This window comes from Ictidomys tridecemlineatus, chromosome 2 (genome assembly GCF_052094955.1).
Source record: "Ictidomys tridecemlineatus isolate mIctTri1 chromosome 2, mIctTri1.hap1, whole genome shotgun sequence".
Classification (NCBI taxonomy): domain Eukaryota; kingdom Metazoa; phylum Chordata; class Mammalia; order Rodentia; family Sciuridae; genus Ictidomys; species Ictidomys tridecemlineatus.
This window is the reverse complement of record NC_135478.1, coordinates 105,826,923-105,850,236: the sequence shown is the minus strand read 5'-3', so window position 1 is coordinate 105,850,236 and position 23,314 is coordinate 105,826,923. Positions and strand designations below refer to the sequence as shown.

Below are 23,314 nucleotides of genomic sequence, written 5' to 3'. Positions count from 1 at the left end.
CGATTTCAAATAATGTGCAGGGACAAGGAATATCTTTTGCTCCAATCCTCTTTAAAAAAAATATATATATATATGTATATATCAGAAAGCTACTCACAAGCATTATCTACTTTTAAGTTTTTGCAAATGTTCACCAGGGAAAGTGTGAGACTTTTGAAAGAGAATATTTCAGGCAGTATCTTGAACAAGAGCGACATGTTTTTGGAAGTGGAAGAGAGGCCTAGATTCATTCCGTTTAAACTAGCAAAGTCAAAAGTATAAAGTACTTGGACATGGATATTCCCAACAATCAAAGTTGTATCTTTTCTTACTCTGTAATAGTCAATGGAAATTATAAGCCCTGCCTGAGGTTTTCTAAAATGGGATTAGAGAAAACCCCAATAATCTCTTTAAGATAAAAAGTACTGGGACATTCAGCAATAAAGAGGAATTAAACCATGAGCTTAGCATGGTACAAGCTAATTGCAGGAGTGAACTCGCGGGGTTTGAGCAGAGGTTATAAAAAGAAATAAAATGGAGAAGGTGCTTTTCCCAGCAGCCCCTGCTTAAAAGGCCTCTGGGCACATTCTGACGTGGCCATTGGTTTGTCTCTGGGCCCTCAACCTTGTGTTGTCTTTTGGCAGGTATCTTTGCCCCTGTGCCTTAAAAGAGAAGGGCAGTGATGTGTGGGCTAAACGATTGCCTGGCACGCAGGGCCCTGAGGGGAGCCGGCATCTTCCCTGACCGCATGTTAAGTTTTTCAGAAACTTATCAGGAAACATGGGTGGAAAATTCAAATGCTGCTCCCTCCCCCACCTCCTTGGGGTTGTGCTGCATGGAAGTGGGACTTGGCGGAAATCCACCAGAAAGGCCATGCAGGCCACATTGGATTCAACAGGCACAAGTTTTAATCACACCTAAAAAAACGCTCCTGGTAAGATGTTTTGGGGGAGGAGAGTAAGAAACAAACAAGCCCCAGCATTGCATGGTAAAATGGATGAGCAGAGGCGCCCAGGCTGCTGCAGAACAATTTAGGCTGCTATTTTAAGGCCACTTCCCTTGAAATGTGGATTGAAATATTACCAAAGGTTCCACGGGGTGCATCAGTGTGAATTGCAAATCAGAGCATTTGTTTAATCCTCTTTCAAGGCCCGGCCTTGGATCGCTGGCGTCCACGGGCTCCCTACTGCTTCTGGCGCAGAAGGGACCATTCAAGGGGGCAGCTTCTCTCCTCTATTCCCACACTCCAAAAAACAACACCGCAGACAGACACCCTCCAACTAAATTAGATTAAACTCCTTCTCTTCCACAGTGCATTAGCCTTTTTACTGCCTGAGCTGCGCTGTTCAGCTCCTCCTCGTTTAAAGACACAGCGCTTCTTTTCTGTCTCAGCAGCCATTGCCACAACAGCGAACACGACTGAGAAAAGAAAAAAAGAAAAGAAAAAGAAAGGGACAAAGCGCTCTGGACTGAGTGCCTTCAACCACAAGGAGGTTATCTGTTTAACACAGGAAGACCAGGTGGGTGCTGGCTCTGAAACACAAACACATAAATGGACCCCCAACCTGGGCAGAGCTGGGCTAAGGAAGCACACAGGACACAGTTCCACAGACAGTTGCTGGACGCGTAGTTGCCCATCATCTGCATTTGAGCTTCCCTCTTGGCCGCCATTGTCCTGCTCTGTCCCTCCTCAGCTGTTGGGTTCTCTGCCCAGCATCCCATCTGTTTGTTTCTGCTTTACTCCTGGGCTCTGGGATCCTTTCTTTGCCTGTCCTCAGATGTGGGTCACCAGGGGAGGGAACAGATCCACCAGACCTGGGCCCCTGCACAGTGACAGAGGAGGCCAGCATTAGACAGGGACACTGTAGGGACAGTGCAGGGATGGCCTCCACAGCCTGGCCCTGCCTCAGGCAGAAGGAACCCATCTCCTGCACCTGGCCTTCGAGCTCAACAGCGGGCAGCCCCACCCTGGAGAGTGAGGGGGACCTGGGTCTGGTGCTGGTTAGGAGGCCTCTCCACCACAGTCACGTGATCTCTGCTGGGCTACTCCTGGTGTCTGTGCCTCAGTGATTTCACCTGAAAATGAGACCAGCTGTGCCCCAATCTCACTGGGCAAGTCAAGGACACTTCAGGGGACACACAGGAGACCTTTGAACAGTGGGGCACACCCTGGAGCTCTTGGAGTAGCTGCTTCACTGGGAAGGGGGAGGAGGCTGTGTGGGCAGGGGGTGGGGAGGCGGCAGTGTTAGGCCCCAGGGACAGAAGCTGTGTGGACTCTCCCAGTGTGGAGAGTAACAGCACAGGCAGGGGGACCGGGCAGTGACACAGGCCAGGCTGTCTGAGCTCTGCCATGATATGAGGACCCTGACCCACAGGGCCATGAAGCAGGCTGAGGGAAGGTCCCATTGGGATGGGAACCCAGGCCCCAGGTGCCGGCTGCAGCCCCAGGCCCAGGGCTAACTAAGGTGGGCCAGGGCTCCCAGCTGCTCTCCGCACTGCCTGCCTTTCGCCTGCAGAGGCACAGGGGACATTTACAGACAGCCTGGACTTCAGAAAGGGTCCTGTTTGGGTAACCAGTCAGTAGCCAGCAGGGTCAAGCCGTGGTCATGGCCTCCCCTCCCTCCATCCTCCTGGGCTGGGATGCTTCTGTCACTGTCGTGTTTGGAAAGGACCTTTCAGCATCAGGCATAGTGGGGAAAGGTGTGTTGGTTTACCCGGGGCCTCAGCTGCGTGACCTCACAGAAGTCACCTAACCTTTCTGTTTCTTCTGCTGTATGATAAGGATAATAGCACCTCCTTTGTGAGTTTGGGGTAGAAGTGAGACAACTCATGCTCAGTGCTTAGAACCACAGTCGCTCACTATGTGGCAGTGACTGGTCTGCACACTGGTTGCTTTTTCTTCTTACATTCTTCACAGTGTCACTAGCAGTTTTTTCCTTCCATCCACAGCCCCACTGCAGGGTCTACAGGAGTCAGCTGCAGCCCCTGCAGGGCCCTTCACTGGCCTTGGCCTATCCTCCAGCTCAGGCCTGGAACTGCCCCAGGCACATCTCTGCTTCAAAGTTCCTCACTGGAGGGAAGCCCCATTTAGGTGGCCCTCTGCTCCGTTCTGCGTTTTCCCAGCAACAAGCCCAAGTTGGAAGGGCAGTCATGTCACAGAGCAGGCCTAGAGCAGGCCTGGGCTCCTGCCCTTGCCCCAGGCTGGACTATCGTGGCTGGAAGGAGCACTGCTCTGTGGGTCAGGCTCAGCCTCCCTCTCTGCGCTCTGGGCCCTCATGCGCAGCACATGCGTGACCGCAGCTCCCTGCGGAGGGGAGAGGAGGACAGTGTGGGCCTGCTCTCCCACACCCACGCCTCATCCTCCCAGCATCGCTGGTCATCCCCCGCCACTGCTCCAAGGCAACTCGGGGCATGTTTGATGCCCTCGGATTACTCTGCATTTATTGCGTGTTTACGTCTGCTGCTCCTCCAGCGTGTCCCCAACCACCCTTTCCGAGGGAGCGCCGGTGGGCAGAGCAGGGACAGCGGGCCCTGGTCGCAGTTCATGCTCTGGCGAGAGGTGGTGCGGGGCACTGCAGGCTCTGCGACGCGAGCGGAGGAGGGCATCTGTGATGCAGGGGCCGCATCAGGGCTGGCGGGGGCACCCACTAGAAGGTGGCGTAGGGAGAGAGCAGCGAGGGCAGGTATGTGAGCCGCTGGAGGGGGGCTGCCAGGCCAGTGTCTCCAGAGCCCATCCCTCAGGTGCAGAATGCCGGAGGTGGGCAGCTTGAGGAAGGACGGTGTGTGGAGGCTGGTGGTGGAGGATGTTAAGAGTGGCGCGGGAGAGAAGCCCAACAGGCCTGGCAGCCGCACTTACTCTGAATGACGAGGGAGCCAGGCAGCGTTCTGGAGATGTGGGCTGCAATCTGACTTGGGTCTTCCCAGGACCACTCTGGCAGCTGTTGAGGATGGGTGGCAGTGGGGGGACACACATGAGAGCCAGTGAGGGACACCTTGGTGCTCGTCGAGAGGTGGAAGGAGGCTTGGAGAGGCCCTGCGCCCGATTCCCACTCACTCCTTTGCTCCATCCTGCCGGTTCCCTGGAGATAAGGCATGCCCACCACCTCCTCCCCAGCGGGCAGCTCTGGCGTCCTTCCACACAGACCTGCAGTGGCTTCATGCGATCGACTTTGGACTTCCAGCCAGGACAGACCTCTACTGGGTTTGGGGAGGCTTAGGGTTTGCTGAACACTGAAGCTTCTCCCTGCACAGGGACACAGAGGCGGAGAGTTGCCACTGTCAGAGCTCCCAGCTCTGCACTCCAAGTGCTGCCCCAGATTTGAGCCTCAGGGCTCGTAGAGGTGATCTTATTTGGAAAAAGAGCCAAGTTAGGTGTCTGCATGTTGAGGACCTTGGGATGACATCACTTTATATTATCTGGGTGAGCCCTGAATCTGAAGACAAGCATTACCATGACAGAAGGTGGAAGGGGATCTGAGGAGAGCCTGTGTGGAGAGCCAGGGGTTACCAGGCTGAAGGGGCAGGAGGACCCCAGGGACACCCTGGGGTGTCAGAGGGAGCTGCCTTGAGGGCACCCTGGTGTTAGGTTTCTTTGGAAGCGTGAGAGAACACATTTCCTCTGCTGGCCCTGTCCAGGTGTAGGCCCGAAGTGACCTGGGCCCCCACTGTCTATGCCGAGGGCTCAGGCTGGAGTGTGGCACTAAGATCTCTCATTCCTCTGCTTCTCCAGTCACAGCATGGTCTTCCTGAGAGGGGACCCAACTCCAGCCTCTGTTCCTAGCACCAAAAATCTAGCCGCGCTCCACTCCCACTCCTTCAAGTTCAGTAAAGGACTTTCTCTGCGCTGTCGAACACCAAGGCTGGCTGGGAGGTGTACTGTGCACTCCGACCCGTTCTGTTCCATGAAGGGACACAGGGTGGCATTGAGCTCAAGGCTCAGCCCTGGGAGGGCTTCCTCTGTGCCCTCAGCTGTGGGCAGCATGCAGGGTGGTGTCCAGGATTCCTTTGACACCTGGAAGGTTCTGGGGGATCCTGTCATGAGGGCACATGGCTGGCAAGTGCCAGTGGGCAGCAGGGAGCGGGGAGGTGGGAGCTCCAGGGGTGCCCGAATTGGATCACAGAGCTGCCTCCTGCTCAGCTCTGGCTCTCGCTCAGGCTCTGGCTCTCGCTCAGGCTCTGGCTCTCGCTCAGGCTCTGGCTCAGGCAGGGCAGGCGCTAGCCCAGATCCTTGCTCCACTTTGTGCTGTGGGGGCCTTCACCACCCCAAGCTATACACAAGGAAGCTGAGGTGGTTGAGTTAGGGAACACCGTGCGGTGGACAGGGCTAGAGCTCCAGCAGACCCTTGAAGCTGCTCCTGCTGCATCCAGCACCCAGTTGCTGGACGATGGCAACCGGGCAGGGCAGGTGGGGCAGTTCTGGGGTGAGGGAGGCCCACACCTGTGATAATGCACTCCATAACACTGGCTCCTCCTAAGTATAATGGGGCAGCTGAGTTCACGAGGGCAGAAGCTGAGCCAGGACCTGCTGGGCAAGTCTGGGCCATGGCCTGGAGCAGAAGATGGGAACAGAGATGTGGGGAGCCTCAGTGGGAAAAGCCACTAGGCAGGAATCTGAGTGGTGTGACCATCCGCATTAGGTGTCAGCTCGACCAGGCCACGGTCCCCAGGCCTTCGATCAAACATGCCTGTGGGTGCCCCTGGGACAAACTTCTCCAGCTGGCTGGCCTTACATACAGGAGACCATCCTTGAAACTGTGAGTGCCAGTGAGTTGGGAGGCCCTGGGAGCAGAGCTAGGCCTCTCGGGGAGCAGGAGGTTGCCCCTGTGGACTGCCAGGACTTGAGACCTGCCTAGCCGCCCCACAAGCTCAGTGGTCATACTGTGTGTCCCCCACAGCTTCTGCCTGTGGATGGACCCTCACTGACAGAGGGTCAAGAGCTGGGGTGAGGTGGGCGGGGTTCCAGGCATAGATGTGCAGTGCACAGCAGAGTGGTCAGGTTCCCTGTTTAGTGCATGGGGGTGATGTGACCTGCACAAAGTGCCTGCTACAAGGAGTGAGGATGTGGCTGCTCCTGAACCCTGCACCTTGCCCTCTCCTGAAATGGCCATCTTCTAATTGGCACAAAACTGTGACACCCAGTTTTACTGCACTGTGTAGCCCTCAGAAGGTTCTGTTGAGAGGGTACCGTTCTCCTCCACACAAAGCCCCCACTCCATGTGGACGGCCATGTGGGCTCCGTTGGGTCTTCTTGAGCATGTTACCCGTAAGTGAGACAAGAGCTGTGTGTATCCTTGGTGGATTACTGAGAGAGCATTCCCAGCAAGAGCATGCTGCAGTTTGCTCTGGGCCCCCATGACTGGTGGCACTTGGTGGTACTCTGCATGTTTTTCAGCTGGCACATGATAATTGTGCGTGTGTATAAGGTCCAACTTGATGCTTCACGTGTCAATCATGCAGTGATGAAACTGGTGCAGTTAGCATTTCCATCACATCGAATGATCACCACTTCTGTGATAAGACTACTCAGAACCCCTATTCGGTTTTGAAACATATTTGACATTATTTTCAACTATAGTCAACTGCTATGTAATAGAACATCAGCTCCAATTCTTCCCATCTGATTGTAATGTGGTTACCCGTTATTCTTCCCTCTCCCCTGCCTTCCCAGCGATACCCGCTCTTCTAGTCTCTGCTTCTATTATTGTATATTATTGACGTATTAGTTAGGGATCTTGTTAGTAAGTGACAAAACCGAACTCAAACTGTGTCTGGGAGTATAAGGAGTGAAGCATCAGGCAAGGCTGGATCCAGACATCATGTGAGCGTCTGCCTGCTTTCTCCATGTGTCTTCTCCAAGCCTTCCCCACAACTTGGCAACTTGGAGTTGGGGTGTGTGTGCATGTGAGGGGGACCTGCACTGAACCTAATCCACACCCTGTGGAATGTCTAGGAAGGATGAGGGGCTGTGTTACTAGGAGGAGGAAAGGAATTTTATGGAAAACACTGTTGCCATCACAATCCCCTGCATCAGTAAATAGTCATGTATTTTGGTATTAATGCAAGTTTTGAATCCACTGCCCAGATTGGGGTCTGGACTGACATTCCTCACAGGGGCCCACCCAAGTTAAGATACGTAGGACAGAAACCTGAGTGGCAGAGTCCAGGAAACCTTTACATCAGGCCCCCTCTGGCTTCTGGGAGGCTTGAGTCCAGCAGCAACTGGAGCTAAACCAATCCCCAGGGGCACAGAGGGCAGCCGGCTGGAGACCTGTGCCCCTGGGAGTGAAGCAGGGTAAGTGCAGGTGGATACCATCACCTTGGTCGGCCAGGTTGTCACTCTGGTTCTCGTCATTTAGGGGTGCAAAAGGGCCTCTCATGGGTGCGCTCACCTAACTGGCCGCCCAGGGCCACCAGCGACCTGGAGCAAGATGCTCTGAGGGTCTTCTGGGCCCTGTGACCCAGGTCAGAGCACAGACAACACCCAGGCTCTGGCCCCTGATGGGAGAGTGTGCTGCTCACCGCAGGTGGGGGCCACAAGCTTGGCCACAGAGTCAGGTCGAGGATGGCATCCCGAGTGCCTCCTGAGTTCCTGCAGTCCTCCTCTCCAGGAGCTGCTACTGCTGGAAGGGCAAATCCTGGGGCGATGTAGACCTGACCCCTCAGGCAGCAGGAGGAGGGAGCAGAAGACATGGTCGCTGCCTACACAGGGGGGTCCTCAGCAGTCACGCTGCTTCGCCTTCCACGTGGAACGTCAAGCGTGCAAAGCATGGGATGTGCCATGCCTCACCAAGGCCTTGCAGCCTGTGAGCCACTCAGAAGCCTCGTGAAATATGCTGCCAAGGGTGGACCACTCCCGGGGCCCAGTGGATACACACACAAGCCACCCAAACAGCAAAGGACAGTGCCCTGCCGGAGGACCTGAGGCCTGACTCCCAAGTCCCTGCCCACTGGCTTGGGTTCCAGCCCCCACCTTGGAGCTGGAGCAGGGGCCTCTGTGCCCTTACAGGGTCTCAGTAGGTGGATACCAGGCTGTTTCTTTGCAACCTCCTAGCTCTGGTTTCAGTCACATCCTCCTAGCAGCAACTGACCCCAGCAAAAAGCTCTGTCCACAGCCTGTGGTTACCAAGTGGTGGCTTCCTGGTAGCCCATTGCCTGCCTCCACCATTCAGGCAAGAGAGAGAGGGTGGTGACCTTTGAAGGGCTGGGGAGGACAAAAGGCCATGGAGACAAAGGGCTGCTCACTGGGACCGTCCTCCTGCTGCGGAGGAGACTGGGGACTGGGTGGCCTGAGCACAGGTGCAGAGGGCTGGGGTCTGAGGGGCCACCCCACCAAGCTGGCCGCAGCCCCAGGGCCCCTGTGCATCTGAAACCGGCCAGAACTACAGAGATGTGCCTGGGTTTTGGAGACAGCGCTCTGTAATAATCTTTTTTTTTTTTTTTCCTGGTTAAGCATTAAAATTATATTTTGGATTATAGGGTTAGATAAAGTAGTTATCACCATTCTTTTACATATTTCTCTTTGTTTTTTAAAAGGCCAGGTGTGGTACACACGCCTGTAATCTCAGTGGCTCAGGAGTCTGGGTCAGGAGGATTTCGAGTTCAAAGCCAGCCTCAGCAACTTAGGCCCTAAGCATCTCAGTGAGCCCCTGTCTCTAAATAAAATACCAAAAAGGGCTGGGGATGCAGTTCAGTAGTTGTGGGCCCCTGGGTTCAACCTCCAGTTCCAAAAAAGCAAGAATACTTCAAATCACACCTGAGTCTCACTTTGGATTTTTCCTGGATGGTGCCAATTAAGAAACCGGGGGCTCAGGTTTGTTTCTCCTCCCACATTTTCTTTGCTTTGTGCAGTGTTTTAAAGGAACAGGAACTTTAAACCAGCCCCATGTTCCACATAAAAACCAGAGCTATGGGGTTCTTAAAAAACCTCAACATCTGGCCCAGGGCCTGGCTGCAGGCCAGTGGGGTGCCCCGTGCTGGACTTCTGCCCCCAGCTCTGCCTGGTCTTGCTGCTGTCCTCCCTGTTTCCTCCTGCGTGGCCTCTGCGCATAGAGAGGGCCATGTCAGATCCAGGGTCTGGCTGTAGGAACTTCTCAGGTCATTCGGGGCCACCCTGCAGGTGGTCTTGTGCCAGGGCAAGGTCACTGGGGCGGGGACCCCATCACCACCTTGAGAAGGCCGCTGCCTTGGTCTCCTTGTGCGTGAAGCCAGCATAATTATATGTACACTGCAGGAGTCGGAGGCTTAATGGCTCATGTCAAGCCTGGGAAGACGCCTCCCGCAGCCGGAGCCGGGTTCTCCCCCTCTGCCCTGCCTCCTGCCCCAGAGGAAAGCAGCCGGCCCCCTGGCTGAGGGTGTGTGCCACGAGGTATTGGAAGCAGCCCTGCCTGTGAGGAGCTGGCCTGCCTGGCTCTGATGGGCCCAGGGAATGTGCCATGCCTGAGTGTCACCCCAGGAAGCTGAGGAGTGGAAGAAGGAGGCCTGGCAGCTCCCCCACCAGGCCCAGGGACTCTGTATGCGGGGCCCTCATGCTCACTGGCCCTGTGCTGCCCATCTGGGAGTGTCCAGGGCTCTGCCCTGGGCCCCTCTCCTTGAGGCTCCCACTGCAGGGGTCCTCCCAGCATTGCCAGAGGCCAGATGGGGTCCTGTGGACCCAGAGCCACTCAGCTCCCTCCAGGGAGGGATGGGCCTGTCCAGGTGAGTCTGCTTATGAGGGGAGGAAGCCCCAGCGGGAGCCCAGGCTGCCCTGGCAGGTCCCCTGGGCACTGCTGCTTTTGAGGGCAGAGTGGGACGCCAGGGTGGCCTCTTCCTCCACTGCTGGCCTGCTGCTGGCCTGCTTTTGCCAGAGCCTTCTGGACAGCTTGTGGGGCTGGGGTGTCCTGAAGCTAACCCTGTCCCTGTGCCTGAGACCAGTGTGGCCCCAAACAGGTGGAGTAGAGAAGGGACTGGAGAGCCCGCTCACCACAGAGGAAGGCTGGCCAGCTTCCCTGCCTCCATCCAGAGAACTCCAAGGACCGCAGGCTGAGACCAAGGCCAGAGGGCAGAAACAGGACCTGCCGCAGGTGGCTGGGCAGGGCAGTGGTTCCAAGGCACAGACAAGTGCCTTTCTTTCCTGGTCCTTCTGGAGGTGCTGGCATCTCTGTGAGCCAGGCCTGTGCTGGGTAGTCACAGAACCAATGGCCCGTGGGGCATGGGCACAGTGAGCACAGCCCCGGTCAGTTGGTTCGCAAATAGCTTGGCTCCGAGGGCCCCGGGCTGGGCTGCTCTCCTCTTGAGCACCACCTCCCCCAGCCCTATGACCCCAAGGGGTGGACCCCAGAACCACTGCCCATCTGACGGCCCAGAAGACTGAGGACGGAGAGGCTGAGCTGCTAAACTTCCGCTCAGGTCAGGGTGGGAGCAGCCTGTGTGACATCTCCAGGGCTGCCTGTCACTTGCTGGGCTCCCAGGGGCAGGAGGAGTTGTTGGAGAGTCAGGCAGGGTCTGGCCTTCTGTGGCAGCTGCGGGCAGCAGGAGCAAGGGTGGTGTGAGCAGTGGCTGAGCACGTGAGCACTCATTGGGCCTCACAGATGCCCTGACCTGAATGGCTCTGTCTCCTTGGGGACCATGAGCTGGGCTCTCAGGGTCCTTGGGGGCCCATGTGTGCCCAGGAAGGAGTGGACGGCTTCCCCACCTCTGACGCCTGGGGCTGCCTGGTCGTCAGCAGGTGGAAGTGGCTTCACTGGTGAGAGGCTTCAGGGCACCAGCCACGGTCACCAGGTCACCTGGTCACACTGAGGGTCTGAGGATGCCAGCAGGAGCTGGACCAAGGGTGCCCAGGGAGGCTGTTACAGGTCTGTCACCTCTGGCCCCTGCACTGTGGACCTCTGCATGGGCGTCTGATGACGTGAGCGCTTCTCAGGGGTCCTGCTCCGGGTCTCCTGGGTCAGCAGGCACAGACGAGGCTCCGAGGCTCCGGGCACTCACCTTCCTCTGACCACAGGGGACATGTGTGCTCATCTCATCAGAGGGAAGCAGGAGACGCCAGACACAGGCAGGCAGACTGAAGTGGGTACAGCAGGTGCGCTTGCCACCGCCTGCTAGCTCTTCACCTCGGGAGTCGTGGGACTCTGCTGCCTGGAAAGCTCTGTAAGGAGGTGCCTGTGGTGGCCCTCAACGTCCCCGGGTGCGTCATAGACCCTAATGGGCCCCTGTTATTGGACATTTGGATAATTTCCAATGACTTTTTTTGGGGGGGCTTCTTAGTTTCATTTTCTGTTGTCCTCATCACGGGACGTCTTAGGAAAGCCGTCTAGCTTTGGTTTGGGTTTTGTTCCCCTGTGACGCGGGGCTGCTGGGGCTCCTGGTCATGGAGCAGGAGGTTGACTGTCGGTTCTGGCTTGTTGCACACCCAAAAAATCCTCATTCCAAGTCCAGGGCTAGGGTGCGGAATGCAGACGGCTGTTTGTCCAGTTTTGGGTTGGGCTCAGGATGTGGGAGAGGGTGGGTTCCACACCACCACAGTTCCATCTGGATGGACAGGTTTCCAGAGGTGCTGTGAGGTGGAACAGAGAGGTGGAGACACTTACCCAAAGGTACACAGTACAGTGTGCCAGAAGCTCCCCCCCCCCCCACCACCACAGGCTCATCTGTGACAGGCCTCAGCCAGGCCTCTGACCTGCAGCTCCTCCCTCTAGGTGTGTCTGGAGTCTTGTGGGAGCGCTCCCCCTGCCTGCAGAGAGTCCTTCCTTTCCATCTGTAGCTGATGCTTTGCAGGCTTTAAGGTTTCCCTGGAGGGAGGACCTGACATTCTCCCATTCCCGTCTGCACCTGGAGAAGGCTGCAGAGGACATGGAGGGCTCTGCTCTGAAGGCTCCTGCCTCCATTTTCATGAAGAGGCCCTGATGTGGGGTCGAAGTGCAGGGACAGGTGTTTTCTTGCTGTTCCTTCTCATGAGGATTACGAGGCTGTTTGTGGAAGATTTCCCTTTCTGCACCTGTCGGTTACCCTGGGCTGGGTCAGGCGTGGTGGATGGGCCCAGAAGGGCTTTCTGGGTGGTCTGAATGCTGGGATAGGGCTGGGAAGCGCCAGAGGTGCAGGGCTGGTACTGCTGCCCACGTGGAGGCACTACTCAAGAGGGCCAGGGATGTCAGTGGTGCTGGACCCTGGGGCCTGCTCGGCCGCAGAGGCTCAGGATGGGGTCACCCGTCTCCATTGCAGCCAGTGTCCCTCTGACATTTGGAACCAGCCCCAAGGCTAGATGAACAGCAGCTAGCACTCGTTCCCATCGCTCTGCACTCTGCTGCGTGATCTGCTCCCAGCTTCACAACCTGGGCAAGCTGGACAGCCTTTCCACCCTCTCACCTCATGACCAGAGCACGAGGAGAGCTGTGCGCCCACTTGGCCAGCTGCGGTGCTGTAGGGTGAGCATACCCTGGCCTCCGGCTGCCATTCAGCCTATTCCAGATGCAATCAGGTTGGCAAGTGAAGGAGGTGGGATGGACAGTCTTTCCAGGGAAAAGCCAGGTGTCCGAGGAGAAAGGCTGCCACACTGAAAGCCTGCATGCACCAGGGGGCGCCAGGTCCCCCAACAGGCCAACATCTGTCCATCTGTCAACCATCCATCATCTATCATCTACCTACCCATCTACACACGATCTGTTAGCTATCAATCTATGTGCCTATCCACATATCTGTCCACGTATCTGCATAGCTGTCTTTCTATCCACATTTCTGTCTACACATCTACCTACAATTTACCTACATATCTAGTACCAATCGCCCATCCATATCTACCTGCCTATCTATTCATCATTTCTCGATGCACCTCTCTTTCTACCTACCCGTCATCTATTGGTCCTGATAGCTACCTATCTGTCGACATATCTGTGACTTCCCTGTATCTCTATTTCCCTCTCTACTGACCTAGGATCATCTGCCTGTCCACGTCCCCACCTGCCCACCTGCACGTCTATACGTCTCCACACACACTGCATCGCCTGCATGTCCACCCTGGTGGTCGTTCTGGAGAGCCCTGCCTGACAGGAAGGTGGCAGTTCGGATCAGCAAGTCACTCTGTGTGAGTGCCCAGCATGGTGTCCAGCACTAGGAGCCTTTGGTAAATGACAGTGATGAGGGTGACTGCTCAGGGTAAATCAGAAACATGTTTAAACTTCTTTTCCTCCTTGATCAGCCACACTAGGTTCTGAAGCGGAGCTCTGGGCAGGAGGAACCCCTCAAACACAGCTATCCAGGTGGCAGGGTGCATCCGCCCTGCAGCAAGCTCTGCAGCTTGCCCTTCTGTCTACTCCCCACTTTCATGCCCACTCTGGGAGAGGTCAGAGCAGAGTGGATGGCTGGGCACCAAGCGTCCAGCAAGCCCTGTTTCTCCAAGACCCTCACAGGTCCTGTCTCCCACCCAGCACCACCCCAGGACTGTACCCCGTACATCTCAGACCCCGTACATCTCCTGGTGCCTGGGCCTGCCAATGGCTTACCTACTCTACACCTCTGATGACTAATGGCCGGGGCTGTGAAGCATGTGAGTCACCCACAGAAAACACCTCTGTCCCCGGGTTCTGCATTGTCCTGGGCCTGGCACCTGGCCCAAGGAAAGCTGGTTTTCAGAGCGGGTGTGCCGGTAGGCTCTCGGGAATGGCTTGCTGTGTGCCAGGAGGCCAGGCTAAGATCGAACATTGCATTTCTTCAAGGTATAACTGCATATTTTGAACACTGCTGCCCCGTGTCAGGTCACTGTCACTACTCGGCTGCCAGCCCTACCTGGGAGGTCACAGGTTCCACACTGGGAGGCTCTCTCCAGGCACAGCTGTTCCCTGGCTCATAGACTCTTCACCTGCTGACACCCAAGGGTGGCCCTTCAGGGACTTGCGGCAGGCACCTTGCTCCTGGTGAGCTGCTCCTAGCTGCCTGTAGATCTCTGCCAGCAGGAGATTTTGTGCATCTGACTTAGCAGAAGGGCCCAAAGGCTTTATGGAAATGGAAGAGGGCTGAGCAGTGCTGTTCACACCAGGTCCATTTTGAGGCAAATGCACAGTGTCCCTTCAGAGCTAAGGATCCTTTTTGGTCAGGTAGAGAAATCTCCCTAATTTTACTTGCCAAATGAATTAGTTTTCTTGGGCTGCTGTACAAACCACCACCCAGTAGCTGGCCTAAGACAGAAGTGCCCTCTCACAGTGTGCAGAGGACAGTCGGGAAGTGTGGGCAGGGTCAGCTCTTTCTGAAGCTTTGGAAGGAGCTCCTTTCGCCTCTTCCTCATCTGGCTGCGGTGGCGCTCCCATCGCTCCTGTCGCTGCCTGCATTGGCCTCTCCCTGTGTCTCCCTCACTTCTCTTGTGATTGGCACAAGCGCCTCCCAACAATGTCTGCAATGACTTCTCTCCAAAGTCATGCCCTGCGGGCCTGTTTTAGGACTTCAACCAAGGCACAGAGTTCAGCTCACAACACTCAACCACGTCTCATCCCAGGGGTGACAAAAGCAGCTTCTTGTTCTAATGGATAAGGAGCCCAGGTTCAGGCGGCAAGAAAGATGGGTCCTGGGCCATGACATCTGTCTGGCCCAGCTGGAAGCAGATGTCAGGGAATGCCCTGGGCCCTCAATGGCCCCTCTTCATATTCAGCCCGAGAGGAGGCGCAAGCCTGTCTTCACCATCAGGAGACACTTAGAAAAGGAAACACATGCTGATAAGTGACGGCTGCCTCCACTCTGGGACAGAGATGGGAGAGGGTCCAGGCCTTGCGTGGCAGCCAGTTGGTGCAACAGAGAGCTGGGGCTTTTCTCACGGAAGCTGGACCAGGAGTGAGGCAACCCTGCTCATGTATCTTGGTAACCAAAAGGAACTCAGAGCTTCTGGTGGGCTGAGTACTCCTAGGCAGGGTGAACTGGGGAATGTCGTTTTGCTTTTTTTCTGACTCATAATAACAAGGAAACTGAGGGTTCTGGAACTTTCTATCATGCATAGAATAATGGACCTCAAAAATGTCCACGTTCTGATCTTCAGGGACCATGCATGTGTTTCCTCGTGGCTGGAAGGACTTGGTGGAGGCATAGAGAGATGACATTGTGGGCCTCAGCTGGTCGGTGGCAGAGCAGAGATCGAAATCCCACAAGCTTGACTCCACATTCTTCTCGTAGGAAAATCTGGAGGTAATTTCAGATCATACAAAATAATACAGACCCCCTCCCCCGACCTTGTCTAGTTTCCACGATGACATTGTCTGTGGGCAGAGCTGCAATGCTGCTGAGCTGCTCCTGCTCCTCTTTTCCCCATGGCACCACACTGGCCTGCCGTGTCCTCCAGAAAGGTAGCTTTGTTCCGATCCTGAGTCTGAGGTCGACCTGTCTGCGTTCACTGACGCCCATTATGCAGAAAGCGACTGTAGAAAACCTTCCATGGGGTGGAGCCGGTCTCCCCACAGGTGCTTTGATTTCAGGTCCTATCTGGGTCTCATCTACTCTCTTCTGAGGCAAGTGAATGTCACAAAATAGCTGCCACACCACCACTCCCCTCACATGCTTTTCCAAGTGCGACCCTCCTGTCAAGAGGAGGGGCTTGTGGTCCTTGAATTTGAGGGGGCTGGTGCCTGAAGGAAGTGATATTGCCAGGCGTCTGAGGATAAGGCAAAAACAGTGAAGCAGCTTCCTCCTGGGCAGGTGCTCGTCCTGGAATCCTCTCGCCCTGCTGTGAGGAAGCCCAAGCCAGCTCACGTGGAGAGGCCACAGGAAGGTGTTATGGTCCACAGCCAGCTAGGGCCCAGCCCACAGAAAGTCAACAGCAACCACCAGACACGTGAGTCAGAACCTCCATGGGATCCAGCTGCCAGCCACTGAGTCACTCTGGTGACAATCCAACCTGGCCATGCCCTGTCCAACTCCTTGCCCACAGGGAGCCCATGGACATCGTAAGATGGTCATCTTCTTACATCAAGTTGCCGTGCTTCCTTTCCTAGTGCAGGGGCTGAACCCTGCGGTGTGCCAGATCCCATGCTCTTGGTGAGAGGCAGGGAGGCCAAGAAGCAGGGGTGGGCAGACCAGGCACAGCCGCCCTGTGGTGCCCCCTTCCAGTGAACACAGGGCCTGGGTGTGGTCAGAGCTTTGGTCCTCCTCATGCCACCATGTGTTTTCTTTCTGTTTTATTTTATTTTTAAAAGAGGAGGAAACTTGGACTCAGTCCTCTTTGGACTTTCATGCTCTTGCCAAATGAATTGGTCAGGAGTGTTGTCATGGGCTGTGCCAGGGCTATGTCCCCTCAGCAGAATCCGACATGAGTCACTTTCTGCTTTGCACTGAAGGACCATGTCCCCTGGTGTGCCTGTGGCCCTCAGTTCTGTGGGATCTGACCTGAAGATGGGGGTGGTGCCTTTGAGCTCTGGGAAAGATGGCTTGGGGGCTGGGCCCTGGCTCTGAGTCCCTCAGGGTTCTGCACCTTTGGAGCCAATTCTGGGCATCTGAATAAGGCCCCAGGGTGGCTGGTGAGTGTTAGTCACCCATCACAAGAAGGAGGGATTTGGCCTGAGTGACAGTCGGAACTGACTGTGGAGGTGGGTGCCAAGGGGTGAGGGGGCCAGCCTCACTAGCTGCGAGCCTTGCCTGGGACCCCCATCCCCTACCCTTCAGAGGCCCTACCCACTGTGTTTCAGGGCCTTTCCAGCAGCCAGTGGGGATGGCAGTGGGCAGATGGAAAAAGCTGATTATTTCCCTGGTTTAAGGCCAAGACCCGGGTTTGCAAACTCTAGGAAAACAAACACAAGAGCCAATGTTCCCAGTCCCAGCAGGACAGAGAGCAATCAGAAGGGGTTCCAAGAGGACAGCCCCAGCATGGAGTCTGGAGGGTAGAGAGCTTGCGCCCCGACCCAGGGAGCCAGAAGTCCAGGTCTCAGGAGGGCACTAAGCAGCAGGGCCCAGGGCGCTGGAGCACTGGCCTCTGAAGAGAAATGCTCTTCCATTACTCTTGTGGCAGGAGCGCCCTCTGACCCTGGAGTCCTTTTCCAGTCTTCCAGCAATAGGATTCTAAATGTCTGGAGGAAATTTCTTTCCTGCCGATTTCTATCACTAGCTGCAAGGATGGTCACGTGTGCCAGGCCTGGCCAATCAGAGCGCTGTACTTTCTGGGTCACAGTGATTGGTTCAGGGATGGACACGTGACCCAATCCTGGCCAATAGCCATCGGGAGAGGCCTTGATTCTTTCGGGTGAGGAGGACGCTGTTTCTTTCGGAGTTGGGTCAAGGGACCCAGGGCGGAGAACACCCCCTGCCCCCTCCCACAGGAGCCTGGCCCCGAGGGTTGCCCTCCTCACCGCCACGGGTGCCACCTCGAGGCGCCGCAGGCAGCGGCCCTGCCCGCACGCGTGCCTGCCGAGCTTAGGGGCCACTTCGTGCGCCTTGCTGGGCTTGCTGGCCTCGCAGCCTCCATAGGCGCCAGGCAGCCCTGACCTCACCCCGTCCTCCAGCCTCAGAAACACCCGGTTGGTCCCATCTCTGTCCTTGCCTCTCTTGGTGGTCTCCGCTGGGAGTGGCTCTCCACCTTAAAGCGATTCTGTGGCCTGACCCATGGCTGGGTGGGCCAGCCTGTAGGTCAGGGTGCAGAGCACTGGGTGGGGAGACAGCGCCGCTTCCAGGGCTTCGGGAAGGAGGATGGCTACCTGCCTGCTGCAGTGCTGGGATTAATCAGCAGGCGTCTGCTGTGTGTACTGTGCCATTGGTGGAGAGCTCTTAGCCTGTTGGTAAAAAGTAATATTCAAGAAAGCTCGATGCAAGTGTTGGCCTTGTGGAGGTCCCACACTGACTCCCCCCCCCCTCCCAAGTGCTTGCCTGCTCCTGGTGGCCTTGAGCTCCTGGTGGCAGCCAAAACCAGAGCCCCTTGTCTGCCTCCATCCCAGTCCACTGCAGTGTCACAGCCCCAAGGACAACAGGATGCTTTCTCTGGTCTGGTCTGAGGACAGTGTTCCACAGACAGCAGGTGTCCAGCGACTGCCCAGCCAGCCAGGCCCAGCCCAACTTGTGAAGGAGGAAGAGACCCGAGATGCCCAGAGGTGATGCTCTCTGCAACTCCCAAGGCCAGCATGTCCAGGCTGGCAGCTCCAAGACTGAGCTCTGCTTTCACAGCTTCGGACCCCACAGAGGATGTCCCCTCTGAGGCCAGCATGGCAGAGAGGTCACCTGTGAGGCACGGGACCTGTGATCCTAGCAGAGCCACCTCCCAGCCTTCTCCTCCCAGATGTGAGAGAGACCACTTGCCCTGCAGAAAAGACCTTCCCAAAGGTGAGTCCTGCCCCTCCAGCAGGAGCTAGAAGGGCAAGATGGGACAATGCTTGTTCTAAGCTGCTGAATTTGGTGGTCATTTGTTCACATCAACAGATAATCTGCACCTGAGGTGTTACATAGATGTATGTGTGACATGTGTGTGTGTGTGCATGTGCATGTAGTAAGTCAGGAGTTGCTGGGACTTTTCATTTTTTTTTTTTTTTTGGAAGTGTATTGGGGATTGACTCAAGGGCACTCAACCACTGAGCCACTTCCCCAGCCCTGTTTGTATTTTATTTAGACAGGTTCTCACTGAGTTGCTTAGGGCCTCCCTCTTGCTGAGGTTGGCTTTGAACTCAGGATCCTCCTGCCTCAGCCTCCCAAGCTTCTGGGATTACAGGTGTGTGCCACTGTGTCTGGCCTTCCTTTATAACCCCAGTAGCAACAGCAGCATACCTGGAGCTGGCTGTCAAAGGGAGAGTATTGGTTCTAGGAACTTGGACTCTCACTTCTCACTGAGTCTGAGACCCCTCTATTCCTTTATTCCATGTCACCCCAAACTAAACCATGACAGGACACCCCAGTTTGAGAGATGTTAAAATACAAAGATTGTGGCATAGCATTAGTGAAGACTAATTCTAGTTTAGAATCTGCATGCTGGAGTCCAAAGATTCACATGCACAATGATCCCTGGAGGAGCCCTGGACAGGCGGGCACCCTCCCACAGGCCTGTTGTTGCGCACTGCCGAGTTTCTGTTCTTGCGACTAAAAGGCTCAGGGGTCACTCTAGTTAAACTGGGCTAACTGGGCTGCACGAAATAACCACACAAGAGACACAAATACCTTTTTCTTTGGGATTGCTGTGACGGCTCCTCTGACCTTAAGGGTCCGCAGAAAGAGAGAGAGAGCACGCGCTGACCCCTTTTATTGAGGAGAAGCTATTCAAATGAGTCAAGGGGTCAGGTTTCAGGGGGCTGAGTCTATCTTCATGATGTCCACTGTCAGCAGGTTGACTGACACCTGGGTAGGCCACATCCAAGGACACAGTAAGAGGAAGGGACACACACAAGGCACTTCCATGGAAGATTCTATCCTAAACAGGACAAGGGGTTATATTACAAAGGAACAGGTGAGCATAGCTTCACCCATGGGGTTGTAGCAAGGCACACCCATTTCTGTGACTGAGCACCTCAGCACCCAGCTGGGGAGTGTAATTCAGTCACCTGTAAGAGTTGGCCTCCCACAGAGCACCCACGATGGCCATGGTGCACCCCCCCCCCCCCCGCCACGTCTGATCTGGGCTCACAGTTCACCTGTTTGGGCCTCTGTTTTCTCCTCGGCCAGACGAAGTGACCATCTCACTTGCTCCCTGGGGCTGTGGGAGGAGAGGGGAAGGTGCCACAGCCCTTTGCCCTGTGCCTGGAACCGCATAGGTGCAGAAAGTGTAGGTCCTGGTGACAGACACAGGCCACTCTGCACTTCTCCATGGGTGTTTCCCATCCAAGATGAACTGTCCTGGGTGAGGCTGGTCAGGAGCTCTGCCCAGGTGCCCTTCTGCCCAGGGGGCTCTTCATGATCTCATCCAGGTCTGCAGAGGATACAGTACTATGGTCAGAATGTCTGTGTCCCTCAAACCCTGCATGTTGAAATCATCATCCTAAGGTGGGGGTCCCAGGAGGTAGGGACTTGGGGAGGTGATAAAGTCCTGAGGGTGGAGCCACCTGGGTGGAATTGATGCCCTTGTGAAAAGGACTGCAGAGAGCGGCCTTGCCCCTTCCACCTGGCAAGGACTCAGTGACAAGGTGCCAATTATGAAAGTGAGCCCTCAGCAGACACCAATCCAGCCTGGTCTGAGACTCCCCAGCCTCCAACACCGTGCAGATAGGTCTGTTCTTTCCGGCCACCCAGCCTCTGGGAGTTCTTCTAAGCACCCAGACAGACTCAGGCTCAGCTCTGATCCCCTGAGGGCCAGGGAGGGTCTCCTCCCTGTTCTGTCTTATCTCCTGGTTCTCACCCACCCTGCTTCCCCTGCTCTCGTTTCTACCTTCAGTAGATGTTTTTAAGCTCAGCTTGGAGAGTAAGGTAGAAATGGCCTTCTCTGGACCAAGTTAGAGTTAGATTCTTTTCCATGATGGTCCGTCATCGTATTCATTTTGCATATTTCTCCAGTTACTCAAGCTCAAGAGCCCAGACTCCTCAACAACTTTGCAGACTTCTTCAGACTACTGAGTGACCTTCACCTGGCCCAGTGCAAGGGGATCATTATGGAAGCACAATGTTATTTGAGTATAAGGGATGGCTCTGCTGGCATGGTGAACCTGGACCCAGGTGTCGTGAAAGCTTGCCAATAAACGTGAGTTGAACTTCCTGTTACAAAGTGGAGTGTTTGTAGTTGAGCCTTAATTTGCTATTTATGACAGCATAAAGAGTAGGCACTCGGATTTGTCCTGATGTGTAGAGGCAGACCCACAGCGGTGACAGGAGAGGACACACATGACAGTACCTGGTGGGGGCACTGTCATGGTGATTGAAGTTATTATTATTGAGGTTATTATTATTAATGATAGTTCTTTCCTCTACCACTCAATTCCAGATACCCAGAGGTGCACTGTGAAAACACACAGGGAGCCCTCTTGTGTGGTTTGGCTGTGTTTGGAGAGCCGGCTTATTCCCCAAGTTATTTTCCATGGCCGCCAATCTCCTGGGCGGCCAGCTGTGCCTCCTCTGGGTTGGAGCAGACTGAATGCCCCTCAACCATGTCCCACTGGGAAAGGCGGCTGCAGAATTCTATCTTAATAGACTCGTGTCAGAATTTGGGGTCTTATTATCCCCATTCAGATAAAACTCTGATTTATAACTCTCTGTCCCTTTGTTTAACGTATGACCACAAAGGCTGTGGTCACAAAGTCCGGTCCAGTTTTGCAAGCAGACCCTACTCATTGATGCCCAAGCTGAGATATTTCTACTTTGGGCAGAAGCTCTCCACTCTCCAGTTTGGCCCCATCAGTCAGTTGCCTCCCCATGGTGTTTTCCGAAGGTGTTCCTTGGAATACGGACTGTTATATAGATTTATTAAGTTAGAGGTTTTCTTCTGTTTTAAGGTGGAGGTGAAATAGGTGAGCATAGAACCAGTTCTGTGGACCTGCAGCCCACGTGCTCAGCGGTGGGCTCCTCTGCTGCCTTCCTGGCCTGGGGCTCAGGAAAGTTCCTTGGCTGTGGACTCCATGCAGAGGAAGCTGCAGAACGAGTGGCCTTTCCTTCATACTCTGGAAGTTCACTGCCTTCTGCATGAACTGTCCTTAGTTTCTTCCCATGACTGGACACACTGCATCTGTGTCCATCTGTCCATCCCTGGCACTGGGCTGCTGCACAGACATCACGTGTAAGGAGGGAGATCAGAACAGCTCTGGGTTCGGGGGCCCTCTGCAGACCTTCTTTCTCACCCCATCCCCAAGGGGGACTGGGTTCACCCAGGTTTGGGGAAACCTGTTCCCATTCTCCCTGCTGACTGTGGGACCGGCTGGTGAACCCAAGACAGGTCCCAAGAGGCATCTGCAGCCTGCAGAGGCCCAGGCCACCCAGCAGGCCCCTGTGCCCTGAGAATAGCGTCGTGCCTCAGGAACAGCTGCAGTATCAGGTCCTGCCCTGTGTGACCCGCTTGTCCCAGGCTCCAGGGCTGAGGTCAGTGGTAACTTATTCTGGGCTGGGCTCCCAGGTCCATAGGTGCCAGGGAGGAGGCACATCTGAGACGGCACTGCAGAGACAGAACATGGCAGGGCCGGGGTTTGAGAGAGGAAGGCTGGGGGTCCTGGGCCCGACTGTCGTGAGGAGCCATCCGTCAACACAGTCCTCTCACAGAGGGTGTGGGAACCACAGTTGTTTCACAAGCGCCATCACCTTCATTAGTCACAGTTCTCCACAAGTACCTGTGGGTCCCCTGGTGCCTTCACCCAAGTGATCACTAGTTCTTCTGTTTCCTTCTAGTCTCAGTTTAGTATCTATAACATTCAAGTCACACACCATACTTGACATGATGACAGATAAATGGGTCACAGAGAGACTAAAAAAGGGGGAAAGGGCCGCAGGGCTGCAGATGCTGGGCTGAGAGCTCAGGCAGAATCGGAGTCCATGGCAAGTCAGGGAGTCACTGTAGGTAGCAGAGAAAGGTTTCAAGACCCCATTCTGCAGAGTTGTCAAGGCCAGGGTCTGGATGGACACCAGTGTCAGAGGACAATAGCCCGCCAGAAAGGGGACACTTCCTTCAGTGGGAACCTGCCCCCAGGTGATTCCATGGCTTTGGTTGGGGCAGCTGTGGATGTCCAGGCCAAGGCTGGTGGTCAGTGGGGAATGGGTGCTGTGGCACGTGTTGTCAAGTGTAGGAGAAGCCACTCTGAGCTGGAGCTCAGGGATAGAGTTGGAGGTTCCTCTCTGTGAAAATTTTCCTGGGCAAGGTTGTGATGAATGACTAGGTGACAGGCTCAGGGTGCTGCCATGCCCACCTTGGGAGGCTCCTCCTTTCAAGGGTCTCAGGTGAGGGGTTTCATCTGGTGAGGTAAATAAGCTTCTGCTGCTGATGCTTCTGAAATAATTTGGGATCCCCAAATGTCCAGGTGTTCCTGGGCATGAATAAGGCATTTATCAGCTGGTGCCTTGTGGTGGGGCTGGGCCTCTAGGTGGTGGTGGTTCATGGGTAAAGACTAAGATGGAGTCGCTCATGGAAAACTTCTCCTTCACAAAATTGCATGAGTAAGGTCAGGCCCAGCCTGAGAACAGCTGCTCTGTCACCATGGAGTCCCCGGGGCGGGCGCAGCCTGTTCTCCACACGCATCTTATGAGCAGTGCTTCTCTGGGGTGAAGGATACCCACGTGTCCCTCCTGAGTGGACTGCAGGGCCTAAGAGCCACGTGGAGGGTTGGCTTGGGAGCCCCTCAGGCCAGGAGCCTTTGGCCACATTCTGAGCCCTGGCCTGCGCTCCCTGCAGTCACGGGATGGCAGGTTCTGTCTTGTGACTTTTTACGTGAAAATGAGAAGCAGTTTGTCAGCAGCCTGGAATTCCTCTCATCCCCTCACCTCCTCCTCAGCTGCCTTGGGGGGTTGATTC

General features: G+C 55.4%; 1 long non-coding RNA gene across 5 annotated transcripts in view; it reads left to right on the top strand.

Annotated features, from left to right (window-relative positions):
- The first annotated feature begins 1,375 nt into the window (after positions 1–1,375).
- Positions 1,376–23,314, top strand: part of LOC120892052 (uncharacterized) — a 69,138-nt gene continuing 47,199 nt past the window's right edge. For 2 of the 5 annotated variants that reach the window (XR_013434917.1, XR_013434915.1), the window contains exons 1-5: positions 1,376–1,499; positions 14,972–15,117; positions 15,625–15,760; positions 17,850–18,231; positions 20,383–20,566. This is a non-coding gene — a long non-coding RNA (uncharacterized LOC120892052). Of the gene's footprint in view, positions 1,500–14,971; positions 15,118–15,624; positions 15,761–15,783; positions 17,436–17,849; positions 18,232–20,382; positions 20,591–23,314 lie in introns of those variants that run through there. The other 3 variants (XR_013434918.1, XR_013434916.1, XR_005736718.2) reach the window with 3 other exon arrangements.